The sequence below is a fragment of the Anomaloglossus baeobatrachus genome, chromosome 5, assembly GCF_048569485.1.
Source record: "Anomaloglossus baeobatrachus isolate aAnoBae1 chromosome 5, aAnoBae1.hap1, whole genome shotgun sequence".
Lineage (NCBI taxonomy): Eukaryota > Metazoa > Chordata > Amphibia > Anura > Aromobatidae > Anomaloglossus > Anomaloglossus baeobatrachus.
Genome location: NC_134357.1, coordinates 276977253 through 276993742, shown reverse-complemented (window position 1 = coordinate 276993742; position 16490 = coordinate 276977253). Strand labels below are relative to the sequence as shown.

General features: G+C 48.4%; 1 protein-coding gene across 1 annotated transcript in view; it reads left to right on the top strand.

Annotated features, from left to right (window-relative positions):
• The first annotated feature begins 9581 nt into the window (after positions 1–9581).
• Positions 9582–16490, top strand: part of SLC25A10 (solute carrier family 25 member 10) — a 64258-nt gene continuing 57349 nt past the window's right edge. Inside the window, exon 1 of the mRNA XM_075347454.1 lies at positions 9582–9676. The gene's annotated coding sequence lies outside the window, so the exon portion shown is untranslated. The remainder of the gene's footprint in view (positions 9677–16490) is intronic.

Sequence of the window (16490 nt, the reverse complement as noted above, 5' to 3'; positions counted from 1 at the left end):
AAAAAAAATGGTTCCAGTGTCAGCAGTGTGTCAGTGTTTTTCAAGGATGGATCATTGACTAAATAAATTACAAAGCTTCTCCTATCTTTTGCAATGTTAAACACATACAACACACTGATGACATCCATGTGCTGCATGTGTATTTCACGTACCTATAGATTTGTATTGCCCCTTTTTGTCTATGCTGCTGGAAAAAAAAAGTACGTTTCCATTTGGTTTGCACTAACACATGATCCATGTAAAGGCACGGATATGTGAATAGCACCATATGTTATATAGTGTGGTATCCTTGGAAACCCCCCCTCCATATACTACAAGTACATGCCACATGCACGTTTGAATGAGGCCTAAAGGCTGCTTTACACGATGTCGCTAGCGATAGCACCCGCCCCCGTCGTTTGTGCGTCACGGGCAAATCGCTGCCCGTGGCGAACAACATCGCCGGTACACGTCACACATACTTTCCTTCCTAACAACATCGCTGTGGCCGCCGAACAACCTCTTTTTTAAGGGGGCGGTTCGTTCGGCGTCACAGCAACGTCACTCAGCGGGCCACCAATAGAAGCGGAGGGGGGGGGGAAGAGCAGCCGCATTAACGTCACTCCCACCTCGTTGCTGGAGGACGCAGGTACGGTGTTGTTCGTCGTTCCTGGGGTGTCACACGTAGCGATGTGTGCTGCCTCAGAACGACGAACAACCTGCGTCCAGCACGAGCAACGATGTTTTGAAAATGAACGACGTGTCAACGATCCACGATTTAGTATTTGTGATCATTAGCGGTCGCTCGTAGTGTCACATACATGCAAAGACGTCGCTAACGAGGCCGGATGTGCGTCACGAATTCCGTGAGCCTGACGACATATCGTTAGATACGTTGTTGCGTGTAAAGCAGCCTTTAGGCTAAGTCGATACAGAATCTTTTAGACATTGGTGGCTATTTTTTTTAAAAAGCTTCACTGGTGGTTTTCCAGTTCCTCTGCTGCCGGTGTCTTTCACCCTTTACTTTCAAGAGCCACCTGAACAATGAGTATGTTACTTTCAACCATTTCATGGTTTTCAAACACTGAAAAGGTTAGAAGTGAAATAAGGTGGAACATGTGCACAGCAATGTCGATTTGACACTTCTGTGCATTATGTTCATAACTAGACATAGGCCCATTGCTATCGCATCGGGAGTGCGGTGAAATGAACATCTATGCTTAGTGGTACTGACAGGAGCAGTGGCGAGTAGGACTGGAGGCATACAGATCTGCTGGTGTGGCGGGAGGCATACAGCTCTGGTGCGGGGGGGGGCTGGAGGCATACCGTTCTGGTGAGGGGGGCTGGGGGCATACAGATCTGGTGAGGGGGGCTGGGGGCATACAGATTTGGTGAGGGGTCTGGGGGCATACAGATCTGGCGGGGGGCTGAAATCTGGCGGGGGGCTGAAATCTGGCGAGGGGCTGGAGGCATACAGATCTAGTGGGGGGGGATGGGGGCATACAGATCTGGTGGGGGGGGCTGATATCCCCTGCAGTATTGAGCGCATTGTTTAGTAATGTGCTCCTGCTGGTTTCCCTTCTGTCACCTATTATGCCATGTCTCACTTTTCCTCCGTATCTGCAGTGCCTCCAGCTGCAGCACACAGACCCCTCCGTGATAGCGTACGTTGTACGGAGCGGCTGCTGCAGGATGTTATGGCTTTACTGCAGTTAAATGCTTTACGGCGCCACAAAGCATTCAACTGCAGTAAAGCGCTGACAGCAGAAGCGGCGGTGGCCCCGGACTGGTGAGTATACAGCTGTGTGTCTGTGTTCAGTGTATACATGCATGTGTGCTATGTGTGTGTACGTGCTGTATGTATGTATGTATGTATGTATGTGTGTATGTGTGTGTGTGTGTGTGTGTGTATGTGTGTATGTATGTATGTGGTGAGGACCTGGAAGCTGGAGCATCGTTCGAACTGCGGCTGCTCCACCAGCAGTGGCGCAGTGCACTGAAAAATAAAGATAATGCACAGGAATGTAAAAACAACATTGTTGTGTACATGTTCAGTCTTATGTCATGTCTTTGAGCCTCTTTAGCATTCAGAAACCATGAAGCGGTGATGAAGCAATATATTCATTCTTTGGGTGGACTTCTTCAGAAATCACCTTTTTATAATTGGAATTATAGGGAAAAGAGGCAGACGGCGCCGCTGTTAAAAACCAAAGCACAACCGCCAGCGAAGCCATTCCTGGAAAAAGACCATCTTTGGCTTTGCCATGGAAAGCGGCATGTTAAAGATGAGCAAAGCCAAAAGTAAAAGACCACCTGAAGCGGCATTGAATAAGAAAACCTCCGGGGTCCGCCGATGTCTGAAATATGTTGTGGCACATACCCTAAGTGTATTTACAAACATACATCTCTGAAAAATTTCGTACCTCTAGTTCCTGACTGCTTGCATAACATATAGCCTCAGTAGCCCTCAAGAAAGTGTACAGAATCTCAAATACAGTTAGGGACAGAAGTATTTGGACGGTGACAGGATCTTTGTGATTTTAGCTCTGGAGGCCACTATTTTTGGTTTAAAATGAAACAAGGGGCGTACTAACATGCTATTCAATGCCCATTGACCAGTGTCATCATCAGCAGTGACACGCGTACCTGTGTCTGTTGTACTGCCTCAGAACGCCGGTCTTCGTATCAGTGCGCATGATCAGAAGTCCCTAGACTTCCAGTCATGCACACTACACTAGTTTGAAGCCGTGATGCGTACACCCGGCTTCATAGTGCACATGACTGGAAGTCTGGGGACTTCATGCGCACTGAGACGAAAACCAGTGTCGGCCGCGGTGACAACAGAGAAGTGAGCGACCATGCCTCTGACACTGCGCATTCACTAGCATTTTAGCATGCCCACAATGGAGTGCTTACATGCTAAGGGGGCCGACTAGCCATGGGAAGTAACGCCCTTGCGACTAGTCCCTGGCCTCATTAGCATGTCATATGGGATCTTTAGAAATCCTTTTTCTAAAGATCCCTTTATCTATGCTACTATAGGCTGGGACTGCTAAGGAGGGATTAGAAATAAACACCCAGAACTGCTCGTGGTTCTGGGTGCATACAGGACCTGACAGGTTCCCTTTACATTTTGCATTACGTATGTGAAATGCATTCTCTATGGGGTTGAGATCTGATGATTGACTCGACCATTGTACAATATTCCACTTCTTTCCCTTAAAAAAACCCCCAAAACTCCTGGATTGCTTTCGCAGTATTTTTTGGGACATTGTCCATCTGTACTATGAAGTACCATCCAATCTACCTTACTGCATTTGGTTGAATTTGAGCAGAAAGCATAGCTCTGAACACTTCAGAATTCATCCAATTGCTTATGTCTTAAGTCACATCATCAATAAACACTAGTGACCCAGTGCCATTGGAAGCCATACATGCCCATGCCATCACACTGCCTCCACCATGCTTTATTGAGGTGTGCTTTGGATCATGAGCTGTTCCAAGCCTTCTGCATACCTTCTACTTCACATCATTCTGGTACAGGTTGATCTTTTTTTCATCTGTCCATACAATGCTTTTCCAAAACTGGGCTGCTTTCTTTAGATGCTTTTTGCAAAGTCTAATCTGGCTTTCTACTTTTAAGGCTGATTAATGGTTTGCACCTTGTGGTGAACTCGCTGTATTTGCTCTCATGAAGTCTTCTCTTTATGGTAGACTTAGACACTGAAACACCTACTTTCTTGAAAGTGTTTTCACTTGGGTGGATGCTGTGAAGGGGTTTTCCTTCACTAAGGAAAGGACTCTTATCATCCACCACTATTGTCTTCCTTGGACATCCAGGCCTCTTTGAGTTCCCATGCTCTCCAGTGTGCTCATTTTTTTTTTAGAATATACCAAACTCTTCATTTGGCCACCCATAACATTTCTGCTATCTCTCGGATGGATTTCTTCTTTTTTTCAGCCCAATGATGTTCTGTTTCTTGTCCATTTAGAACTCTTTTGACTGCATGTTGTGGATTTACAACAACAGCTTCTAAAATCAAATTCCACATCTGGAATCAGCTCCAGACCTTTTAACAGCTTAACCCCTTAACGACCCATGACGTACTAGATACGTCATGGATCGTGTTCCGGTAAGCCCCGCCCCCTGCCGCCGGCAGGCGGCGGCGAGACGCGCACATATCAGCTGTTATCAACAGCTGATATGTGTGCCTGCTAGCCGCGGGTGGAATCGCTTCCACCCGCGGCCATTAACCCCTTACATTTCGCTGCCAAAGTCTTGGCAGCGATATGTATATGGGCGCCGCCATGACAGTGACTTACCCCGTCCCCGCCGGAAGTCACGTGACATGATCACGTGACTTTCGGCGGTTGCCATGGTAGCACAGGGTCATGTGATGACGCCTGTGGCTAACATGAGTCACTTCCTCTCAATGCCGGAATACAGCCGGCATTGAAAGTGAAGCAGCAAATCTGCAGTTCTCAGCTCTGTAGCTGAGATCTGCAGATTGTGCAAAGCGATCGGATTGCTGATCGCAATAGCCCCCTAGGGGGACTAGTAAAATAAAAAAAAAAGTAAAAAAAAAAGTTTTAAAAAATTTAAAAAAAATAAAAAAACCTAAAAGTTCACATCACCCCCCTTTCACCCCATTGAAAATTAAAGGGTTAAAAAAATAAAAAATGCACACATATTTGGTATCGCTGCGTTCAGAAATGCCCGATCAAAATATAAAATCAATGAATCTGATCAGTAAACGGCGTAGCGGCAAAAAAATTCCAAACGCCAAAATTACGTTTTTTGGTCGCCGCAAATTTTGCGCAAAATGCAATAACAGGCGATCAAAACGTAGCATCTGCGCAAAAATGGTACCGTTAAGAACGTCAGGTCAAGCCGCAAAAAATAAGCCATCACTGAGCCTCAGATCCTGAAAAATGAGAACGCTATGGGTTTTGGAAAATGGCGCAAAACGTGCGCCACGTTTTTCGGACAAGCTTGTGAATTTTTTTTAACCCCTTAGATACAAGTAAACCTATACATGTTTGGTGTCTATAAACTCGCACCGACCTGAGGCATCATACCCACACATCAGTTTTACCATATAGTGAACACGGTGAATAAAATATCCCAAAAACTATTGAACAATCCAACTTTTTTTGCAATTTTTCCGCACTTGGAATTTTTTTGCCGTTTTCCAGTACACTATATGGTAAAACTTATGGTTTCATTTAAAAGTACAACTCGTCTCGCAAAAAACAAGCCCTCATATGGCAAGATTGATGGAAAAATAAAAAAGTTACGCCTCTCGGAAGAAGGGGAGCAAAAAACAAAAACGCAAAAACGGAAAGTGCCCGGGGGCTGAAGGGGTTAAAGGAAAAGTGTCATCCATAAAAAAAAAATTAAATAACTGAAAAAATGTAAAGTATTGTTTTAATGTTTTGTTTAAATATTATTTGTTTTTAATTAAGCAAAATATAAAAAAATTAAAAAGTTTGATATTTTCCACTGTTAAACACTAAGGGGAGCAGCTTCTGAAATCATACAGAAATCCTACTGTAGAAATAGCCTGGATTACAGCTGCAGTAAAGTGGGCAGAATCTGCTCTCCTGTGTGCGATGTCACCTCCCCCTCCCAACTTGGGTGTTTCCAAGGGATAACAGAGAATGAACTGTAGGGATACAGTGCGGAGCCATTTTGTTGGTGACCAGAAATTTCTAACGTGTCACCAAGGACAGCTGGAGTGTTACACAGGATAGGATTAGATACACAGCTCTGCAGACAGTATCCCACAGGACAGGATTAGATACACAGCTCTGCAGACAGTATCCCACAGGACAGGATTAAATATACATAGCTCTGCAGACAGTATCACACAGGACAGGATTAGATACACAGCTCAGCAGACAGTATCACAGGATAGGTTTAGATACACAGCTCTGCAGACAGTATCACACAGGATAAAATTAGATACACAGCTCAGCAGACAGTATCACACAGGAGAGGATTAGATACAAAGCTCAGCAGACAGTATCACACAGAATAGGATTAGATACACGGCTCAGCAGACTATCACACAGGACAGGATTAGATACACAGCTCTGCAGACAGTATCCCACAGGACAGGATTAGATACACAGCTCTGCAGACAGTATCCCACAGGACAGGATTAAATATACATAGCTCTGCAGACAGTATCACACAGGACAGGATTAGATACACAGCTCAGCAGACAGTATCACAGGATAGGTTTAGATACACAGCTCTGCACACAGTATCACACAGGATAGAATTAGATACACAGCTCAGCAGACAGTATCACACAGGAGAGGATTAGATACAAAGCTCAGCAGACAGTATCACACAGAATAGGATTAGATACACGGCTCAGCAGACTATCACACAGGACAGGATTAGATACACAGCTCTGCAGACAGTATCACACAGGACAGGATTAGATACATAGCTCAGCAGACAGTATCACACAGGACAGGATTAGATACACAGCTCAGCAGACAGTATCACACAGGATAGGATTAGACACCGCTCTGCAGACAGTATCACACAGGATAGGATTAGATACATAGCTCAGCAGACAGTATCACAGAGGATAGGATTAGACACAGCTCTGCAGACAGTATCACACAGGATAAGATTAGATACACAGCTCTGCAGCAGACAGTATCACATAGGAGAGGATTAGATACACAGCTCTGCAGACAGTATCACACAGGAGAGGATTAGATACAAAGCTCTGCAGACAGTATCACCGGTACACACACAGGCCGACAGGTGGCAAGCAGAAGTGGGGGGGATAGCGGGGGGGTGTTATTGGAGACGGTAGCAGCGGCGCTGGTGAGGGGAGGGGCGCCGGTACTCACATGCAGAGGCACCCAAACACACACAGCAGCGGCGGCGGCGGGGGGCAGAGCGGGGGCTGGGTAGAGCGGAGGGAGGGGGTGTCATTGGAGACAGTAACAGCGGGGGGAGGGGAGGCGGCGGCAGCGGTGTGAGGGGGTGTCTTTGGAGACAGACGATCAAGGCGGGGGAGGGGAGGCGGCGGCGGCAGCAGTAGCGGGGGGAGAGCGAGGCTGGGTATAGCGGAGGGAGGGGGTGTCATTGGAGACGGAAACGGTAATGGCGGGGCGGCCCGGTGCCCCGTACTCTCACATCCCGGTGGTTGACAGAAGTAAAGTGGAGCAAACAGCATACGCAATGATGGCGCTGATCTCCTCCCTCTGCTGTGATCTGGATAGCCCAGGGGGTGCGTCCAGGTCACAGCAGATGCCCACTGTAACGTTACTGATGGGGTCGGATCCCGACCACTGTTCTTTATGCACAGGGGCTGCCATAAAGGAGTGAGTAACTGTCGTTTCACACACAGCAAATCCAAGATGGCAGCCCCCAGTGCCTTCAGTAAAATTAGAAATAAATAACTAAATAAGCAGTGATTTTAATTTTGTATTAAAAATACTTGTTTTCATAATCACTATTTTTAATACAAAAATCCACGACACCCTACCTTTAATTGATGATGACTTAATGCGGGAATTGCCCATGTAGCCCATTAAAGAGCTTCTGAGATAATTTCCAATTACTTTTGGCACCTTTAAAAAGAGGCAGCTTCAAGTTAAAGAGCTGTTATTCCTGCACCCTTACTCCAATTAAGATGTGAATACCCTCAACGTAAGGGCTCTTGTTCACTTGTGATTTCCATGTGCGAGTGCGATCCGATAAAAAAAAAAAAAAAAAAACCGGATCGCACTCGCATCAGTGTTAAGCTATGAGGCCGTGTCCTCTTGCTAAATTTTTAACGGCACGACTCGTGCTCTCGGTGAAATCGCAGCATGCTGCGATTTACACCGAGTCTCAGCTCTCGCAAGCCTATGGGAGCGAGAAAAAAAAAAAAAAATCAGAATGCGGGTGGCATACGCATGTCACACAGATCCTTGACACTTGCATACCGCGTCGGACTGGCGACTGGAGGAATCTCCAGTAATACCAGTCCTGGCCGCAGTTGCATGCACTGAACTCCGGAGCTGTCACTTGAGCTCCGGAGTGCAGCCAGGACTGAACCGCGAGCGCCGAGTGATTGATTCCCCGGCGATTGCTGTTCAGTTCAGCACAGCTGCAGACAGACCGGGCTGAACTCCGGAGCTCAGGTGACAGCTCCGGAGTTCAGTGCAGGTAACCGCGGCCAGGACTGGTATTACTGGAGATTCCTCCGGTAGCCAGTCCTACGCTGCTTGCATAAACACTCACATAGCACTTGCATGACGCTCGCATGTCATACGGATGCTCTGAGAAAAAAAACAAACATCATACACAGATCACACGAAGGACACTTGACTCACATTTGTAGCCGAGTATCGCAGTGATTTTTTAACGCAAGTGGACAAGAGCCCTAAAGCTGAGAATATGCACTTACAAACACATTTATTACATAACTGTATGTTGAAAATGTTTTGGTAAAATGTCAAAATTTGTGTCACTGCCCAAATATTTCTGGACCTAACTGTATATATTGGTTAGCGCTCATTCATATGTTCATGTTTCACAAACAGTGACATGTAAAAGTTTGAGCACCCCATGTCAAAATTACTGTTATTGGGAACAGTTAATCAAGTTAAAAATTAAATGATCTTTAAAAAGGCATAAATCAAAAGATTTCCTTCATATTTTAAGCAATAAAAAGGAAAAATGTAAAAGATGAGAATAATTTAACAAAAAAGGTTAATGGCCAATGAAAATTTGGCACCCTGCATGGGTAGTACCTAGTAGAACCCCCTTTAGCAAGTATCTCAACTTGTAAACACTTTTTGAAGCCAGCCAATAGTCTTTCACATCTCGTTGAGGGATTTTCAGCCATTTTTTCTTGGAAAAGTTTTCCTGCAGGTCTTTTACAGTCAAACAGAGGTTCTGATTTTCCTCTCTTCCAGACGTTATCTTGACCTCCACTGTTCCTGTTAATTTCGAACTGAGGAAAGGGTAACTTGAAAACGCTTTTCTATCTTCTTATAGCCTTCTCCTGCTTTGTAGGCCTCCACGATTTTCATTTTCAGAGTGCCAGGCAGCTGCTTAGAAGAACCCATGGCAGCTGTTTTTTGGCACAAGGTTAGAGAAGGCTGAGTTTTTATAAAGCTGTGGAATTTGCATCACCTGGCATTTCCTAACGATGATAGTGAACAAGCCATAACCCTAACTGCCTAATTAAGGTCTGAAACCTTGGTCAAAGTTATCTCAGCACACAAATCTCCAAGGGTGCCCAAACTTATATATATATATATATATATATATATATATATATATATATATATATATATATATATATGTATATATATATATATATAAATCTTTTTTGCATAAAATACTTAGGAAATGTGTCATCTTTAACTTTATACCTTTTAGAGATCATTTAATCTTCAGCTTGTTTAACTGTTCACAATAACAGTCATTTTGACCAGGGGGGCCCAAACTTATACATGTCCTCTTTGTACTTTTCATAGATAGAAAATATACATCACATCTTTTAGCCTTTCAATGCAATTGTTCCGATAAAGGATTTATTTTGAGCTTGCTCTGCTGCCCTGATTACATTTCTTTGCAGATGTTTTGGCATCTAGGTGAGACGTTGCCTCTAGGAAGTGTCGAGCCAATGGTGCGGTAGATGAAAGGACTACCAGGATTACTCATTAAAAAAAGGTAGGAGCAAAAAGGACAGATCTATTGCAGACACTTCTGTGACTTAACTTTTTTTTTTTAACTACAATACACATACAGCTGCACGCTAAAAGTCTAACAATGAATAAGGGTACTCTGGTATTGCATTACTGCTATAGCAGGGGTCAGGAACCTATGGCTCGCGAACCAGATGTGGCTCTTTTGATGGCCGCATCTGGTTCGCAGACAAATCTTCCAGTTTGTAAGAGGCACTTTTTTTCCCCCAAAACTGGGGGAAAAATAAGAATTATTCTTACCGATAATTCGGTTTCTAGGATCTTCCACGACAGCATAGGAGGTTGTCTCTCCACGCCCTAATTGGGACAGGAAGTTCAAGAGGTTTAAAAGGACCCTCCCACCTCCCACAGCCAGTGTCTTACAAAGAATCCATAGCATATGAGAAGTACCACACATTCAGGAATATATGAATACAAAGGGGAGGGAATTACCTGCTGTCGTGGAAGGTCCTAGAAACCGAATTATCGGTAAGAATAATTCTTATTTCTCTAGTCCCTTCCACGACAGCATAGGAGGAATACCAAAGAATTGATACCTAGGGGGGGACCATAGCCTGCAGGACCTTCCTGCCAAAGGCCAAATCCCTGTTGGAATCCAGATCCAACCGATAATGCTTCGTGAAAGTATGGAGCGAAGACCACGTAGCCGCCTTGCAGATCTGCTCAGGGGAAGCCCCTACCCGTTCAGCCCAGGAGACAGAGGTAGCTCTGGTGGAGTGTGCCGTAAATCCGGTAGGTGGAGAGAGATGCTGAGCGAGGTAGGCGTCTCTAATTGCCCGCACAATCCAGTTGGAGACAGTACGTTTAGCTACCTTCCTGCCCTTATTTCGACCAAAGGGCTGGATAAACAGGTTACTATCAAGGCGCCAAGAAGCAGTAACCTCTAGGTAGTGCAACACAGTCCTACGGACGTCCAAAGAATGAAACACTTCCTCACCGGGAGTCCGAGGATTCTGACAGAAGGAAGGCAGGATGATGGACTGAGAACGGTGAAAATCCGAAACCACTTTGGGAAGGAAGGAAGGGTCCAGCCGAAAAACAATGCTGTCAACTCTGACGGTCAGGTAAGGTTCCTGAATAGACAAAGCCTGAAGTTCTCCAACTCTGCGAGCAGACGTAAGAGCCACAAGAAAGCAGTCTTGTGAGAAAGAGAACGAATGGTACAAGAGCACAGTGGCTCAAGTGGTGACTGAGACAGTCCGGTAAGGACCACCTTGAGATCCCAGCGAGGTATCAGGAACCTCCGACGTGGACAGAGTCTACTAGTGGACTCAAAGAACCGACGGATCCAACGATGATCTGCCAGAGCCGTGTTAAAGACTGCACTGAGGGCTGACACCTGGACTGGCAGGGCGCTAGGCCTAAGGCCTAAGGCCAAGCCCCACTGGATGAAGTCCAGGATCTGTGCAATATTAGGCCGAAGTGGGTCAGGAGGCCGAGAACCACACCAGGAGGAAAATCTCTTCCAGATGGTGTTTGTAAATACTATTAGTCACTGGTTTACGGTTCTTCTGTAGGGTAGCCACAACATTGTCAGAAAGCTCTTGGGCCTTCAGTGCCCGGGCCTCAGAAGCCAGGCAGCCAAGGTGAGTTTCTGGGGAGCCGGATGGAAAATCGGACCCTGGGACAGTAAGCTGGGGACCGAACCCAAGAGGACTGGGCAGTCTATTCCTAGAGTCATGACCAGGCTGTACCAACGCCTCCGAGGCCACAGCGGGGCTACCAGTATAGTTGGGACCCCCTCGTCTCTGACCTTCCTCAGGGCCCTTGCGAGAAGAGGAAGAGGGGGGGAACGCGTAAGCGAGGCAAGGACCAAGTGTGGCAGAAAGCGTCTACCCCTAACGCCTAATCCCGCGGGTTCAGGGAGACAAATGTTGCGACCCGAATTTCCTGCCGAAGCAAAGAGGTCTACCTCTGGAGTACCCCACCTTGCCACTAGAGAGCAGAACACCGCTTGGGCCAGACTCCACTCCCCTGGGTGAACATCCGGATGACTCAGGAAGTCTGCTTGAAGGCGTAGGGATCCTTGTAGATGGACTGCAGAAAGGGATAGCAGGGACTGTCCTGCCCAGTGGAAGATCCGGGAGGACACAGACTTCAGGGCGCTGATCTAGTACTGCCCTGATGGCGGAGATGTGCCACTGTGGAGCCATTGTCCCAGTAGACTTGGACGTGAGTGTCCCAGAAGGGATCCTGGGCAGCTAGGAGGCTTCTCCGACCCCCCGAGTTCCCGGCAGTTGGAGGACTGGGCGCCGACCTAAGGGCTCCAGCCCCCCTGAACTGAGAGTTTTCCACCATAGCCCCCCCCGCCCCTCTGGCTGGCATCGGCTGCCAGTGAAACCAGGGGTGATCGGGTCCAGGCAACCCCAACCATCAGGTTGTAGGGACACACCAGAGGAGGGACAAGGAGACGGGTGCCGACAGGCGAACTGGTGTTCAGGGAGGAAGGGAGCCCGACCCAATGAACCAGGACACGATCCCATAGACAACGAGAGTGGGCCGGAGCCCACAAGACTGAGGGATTGCAGGACGTCATAAAACCCAGGGCCGATATAGCGCCTCGAAGGGTCGGGCGCGCCTGTCCATGAACCTCGAGAGTTTGTCCCGCAGCGTCAATCTGTGATCCTCTGGGGGAGGATGCCCGTCAGGGTGAGGCCAACTCCGCAACGGAGGAAGGTGACCACCTCAGCCCTGATCTTTGAAAAGAGTCTTGGAGCCGAAAGAAGCCGAAGGGAAGTACCTGTAAGTGGAAATGAAGCATGGCCCCTCCGTGCAGAACCGCAATTTTGAGGTACTGCCTGAGACAAGGATGGAAGGGCACATGGAACTAGGCGCCCCCAGGGCAATCGAGGCCAACAGGTGGTGGAGACTGAGCAGGGGAACAACAGAGTTCACAGATTCCATTCCGGAACGTCGGTATCAGACCCGCTGGTTGGAGACGCTTCAGAAAGATGAAAAACCGGACGTCTCCAGATGGTGTTTTGACAAGGCAGAAACGGAGTAGCGACCTACCCCTACTTCCTGACTAGGGACAGAGAAACGACCCCCGAATGGATTAACACCCGAATCATCGAGCACAGGAGATCCTGAGAACCCTGGGACGACAGGGCCGTGACGCGGAGACCGGGGGGGGGGGGGGGGGTCTACCAACAGACCCTCTGAGATGAGCTCGTAGGACCCCTGGCAAGGTGGAGAAGGCCCGCCACTGGGGAAGAAAGCAGAGAGCCGTCCCCCCACCCGAGCCGACTCACTGTTCGTCATGCTGAGGACTTTGTGGATGGGAAGGGATGAGAAAGTACTCCCCGCACCCTAAAGGGTAGCTCCCACGGTCAGACTCACCCCTCCCCTTGGGCTGGGAGGCCCGAGGCATCGAGGGACGAAAGGACCGTTGCCCGGAGGGTGTATCCGGTAGGCCTGACGATCAGTCGCCCTTTCCAGAATATCATCCAGGGCAGACCCAACCCTTAAGCACCCCTTAACGGACGGGAGCAAGCCGCAATGTGGAAGTAGAGTCCCCACTCCAAGCCTTAGCCTAGAGCTCGTCTGTCCGAGTTAGACAAGACTGAGGTCCTGGCAGTCAGGCGGACCGACCACACAGAGGTACCTGCCAAACTAGTAGCCTTCCTAAGTAAGGGAAGGGATTCCAGAACTCATCCCTAGGCCCCAGGAAATTGAGCCTCCACTGGTCGAGCCTCCAAAGGAGGGACAGGGGGACCTAAGAGGAGGCAGTATGGGCCCGATGGGAGATGACGAAGCCTCCCAGGACTTCTTCATGAGACTTCTGACCTACCCAACTATCAGATTCCTAAGCTGGTAATCGGCCGCAAGGGGGAGCGCTGTTAGTATAGCGACCTTGGCCACCTGCATGGGAATCTCCCAAAGCAACCCAGAACTCTCCAGGGGAACCGTGCCAGAGGACACTCCAGAAGCTCCTCAAGGAAATCCCATTCTAGAGAGAAGATCCAGGACAGTAGCATGGACAAGAAACCCCCTTGCCCAGTGGTTTTCAGGCCCGCGAACATTTCGCCCTTAACGTAGGGGAGGACTCATCCTCCAACCCTACAGTGCACCCAACTGCTCCATTAAGATCCCCCAATCATCTCAGGGAAAGAAAAGACCGGTCAGGCCCGGAGAAAAACCTATATCGGGACCCACCGAGCCGGAATCAGCCTCAGGAACAGACGACTGGAGGTAACTTTTTCGTGGCAGAAGGGTCAGCAGCAGGGAGGGAGGCTAGCGAGGCCTGAAGCTCCTGTATCATCATGGACCGCAGCTTGGCACAAGGGACGGGCTATACACACGATGCCTGCCCTCTCCACGCAATGGAACAGAGAAGCGTCATCAGACCAGGCAGCCAGCCCATGTCCTGATACAGCAATATCCAGGAGCGTCCCCTGGGATTCAACTCCCAAGCTCACATACCCAAGGCCATAGGCCACCAGTAGCCCATGGAATGGACAGACGTATACTGCTGGCAAGGTTCCTTAGCCTTGCACACTTGTCAGACGCGACACAAATACCAGCAGGAACATCCTCCTGGAAACCACTCACCATGTCAGCCTGAAACCAGGCATAAGGGACCGTCCCTCAGCCTCTTACTGAAGCAGGGGGCAACGCTGGGCTCTGCAGAAGCAGAGGAAGACCTGGCAGTGCACACAGAAGAATCCTTACCGTGGGTCTGATGCCTTCAGGGCAGCCTTCCTGTGGAAAGGCCTGCCCCCCCCAGTGACTGGTGATGTTCCCCGCCTCCTGCAGCAGGTCCCGGACAGGCCGTGTCAGCGTCGGCGTGTCCTCCACGCTGCCTCCGCAAACCGGAAGCGCTCAACCGGAAGTCCGCAAGACCGGAAGTCCCGCCCCCGGGAGCACTTCCGGATCGCTCCGGCAGCGTGCATGCAGGAAGCGGCCGGCGGCTCAGGGAGGACGCCGGCCGGGGAGCTCAACAGCCTGCATCACCCCATAGGAGGCTCCGGAAGGCTGGAGCAGCGGTCCCCCACAGCGTGAGGGAACAGCAAGGGAGGAGCGGTGAAGGCCCGACCGATGCTGTCCGGCTTAAGGTAACAGGGGAAAGAGAAAAAAAAATAAAAATATTATACTGTAGTTCGCCGGCCACCACAGCATAGGAGAAAAATAAAAAACCTCTCCATGCCCCATGGGGACAGGAAAGACACTGGCTGTGGGAGGTGGGAGGGTCCTTTTAAACCTCTTGAACTTCCTGTCCCAATTAGGGCGTGGAGAGACAACCTCCTATGCTGTCGTGGAAGGGACTAGAGAAATGGGGGTACGTCTTACAAACCGCATATGGCTTGCCGGGGTGGCAGTGGTGGTGCAGGGTCAGCGATACTGCAGGCTCGTGGGGTGTCGTGGCAGCGAGCCCACAGTAGCCGATGGGCTGCTTTGAATCTCCCGCAGTTGATGAGATCGACTTCAAGAAAATGGGCGTGGAGGCAGCGCGTGCGCAGATAGGACTCCACATTCACTGCAGTCCTTTTCTTGAAGTCAATCTCATCAACTGTGGTAGATTTAAGGCAGCACGCCAGCAGGTCAATGCCGCCCTCCGCTGTGACACTCCACGAGCCCGCAGCAGTATCGCTGACCCCCGCACACTGACCCTCCTGAGTCGCAACACCCCCTCCTCCGTGCCTGCAGCATCGCCTACCCTTCCTTGTAGGACCTTCTAAGCCGCTCCACCACTGCTACTCCCCCCTGGTAGTATGGCTCTCACGGAATTATATTTTAAAATATGTGACGTTCATGGCTCTCTCACCCAAAAAGGTTCCCGACCCCTGTGATATAGAAATATTTGAAAAAAGAGATACTTAGCTTATGAATTGGCTAATGCATTCGAGCTCAGTAACCAGCGACAAGGTAATCTCTGTATACTGGGAACCTAACTTAAAATGCCTCTATCTGGGTTAAGAACCTACTTGTCTAGGCAGCTAGGCTCCAGCTTAAAGGGGAATGAACACAGCCTTGTTACAGGACAGAGTGCTCAATCAGAAAGAAATGCACTACAAATATACAAAAAAACTGAGCCGTACATCCAACAGGTGTGAACAGGTGCTAGCTGAAAACACATAACTACAAAAATATACCGCTGCACACTAAAATGCTAACAATGAATAAGGGAACTCTGGTATTACATTACTGCTATAGAAATATTTGAAAAAACAAAATTAGATATTTAGCTTATGAATTGGCCAATGCATGTGAGCCCGGTCACCATGGCAAGGTAATCTCTATATACTGGGAACCTAACTTGAAATGCCTATATCTGGGTTAAAAACCTACATTTCTGGGCTGCTAGGCTTTAGCTCTAAAGTAGAATGAACACAACCTGGTTACAGGGCAGAGTGCTCAATCACAAGGAAATGCACTAACTTTTTTTTACTTAGATATACTCACAAAATGTTGGGTATATTTATGCCCCACCCCCGATGTTGCACAGGATTGCCCCCAAAATGCAAATCACAGGGTGTGGTTTAGCTAAACTGGTTGGAAAAACACTGTCCCTGTGAAATTGCGATAATTGGCAAGTGCGTCCTATTTAACTGAAAGGGGCTACCAAAAATCCATGCGCACGGCACAGAAACAGCTTTATTCTCACCATGGAAATGAGTCTCACATACCTGGATTTTAGACAGAAAAATAGGAAGTCCAATGGCCTCATCTGATTAAAACCACTTTTATTGCTGGTGAGTTAAAGTCAGGAGAAAAACTTAATAATGTACAAAAACAATAAAATGGTTACCATAGGCTAAACAAACAGGGCTTCAGTCTGG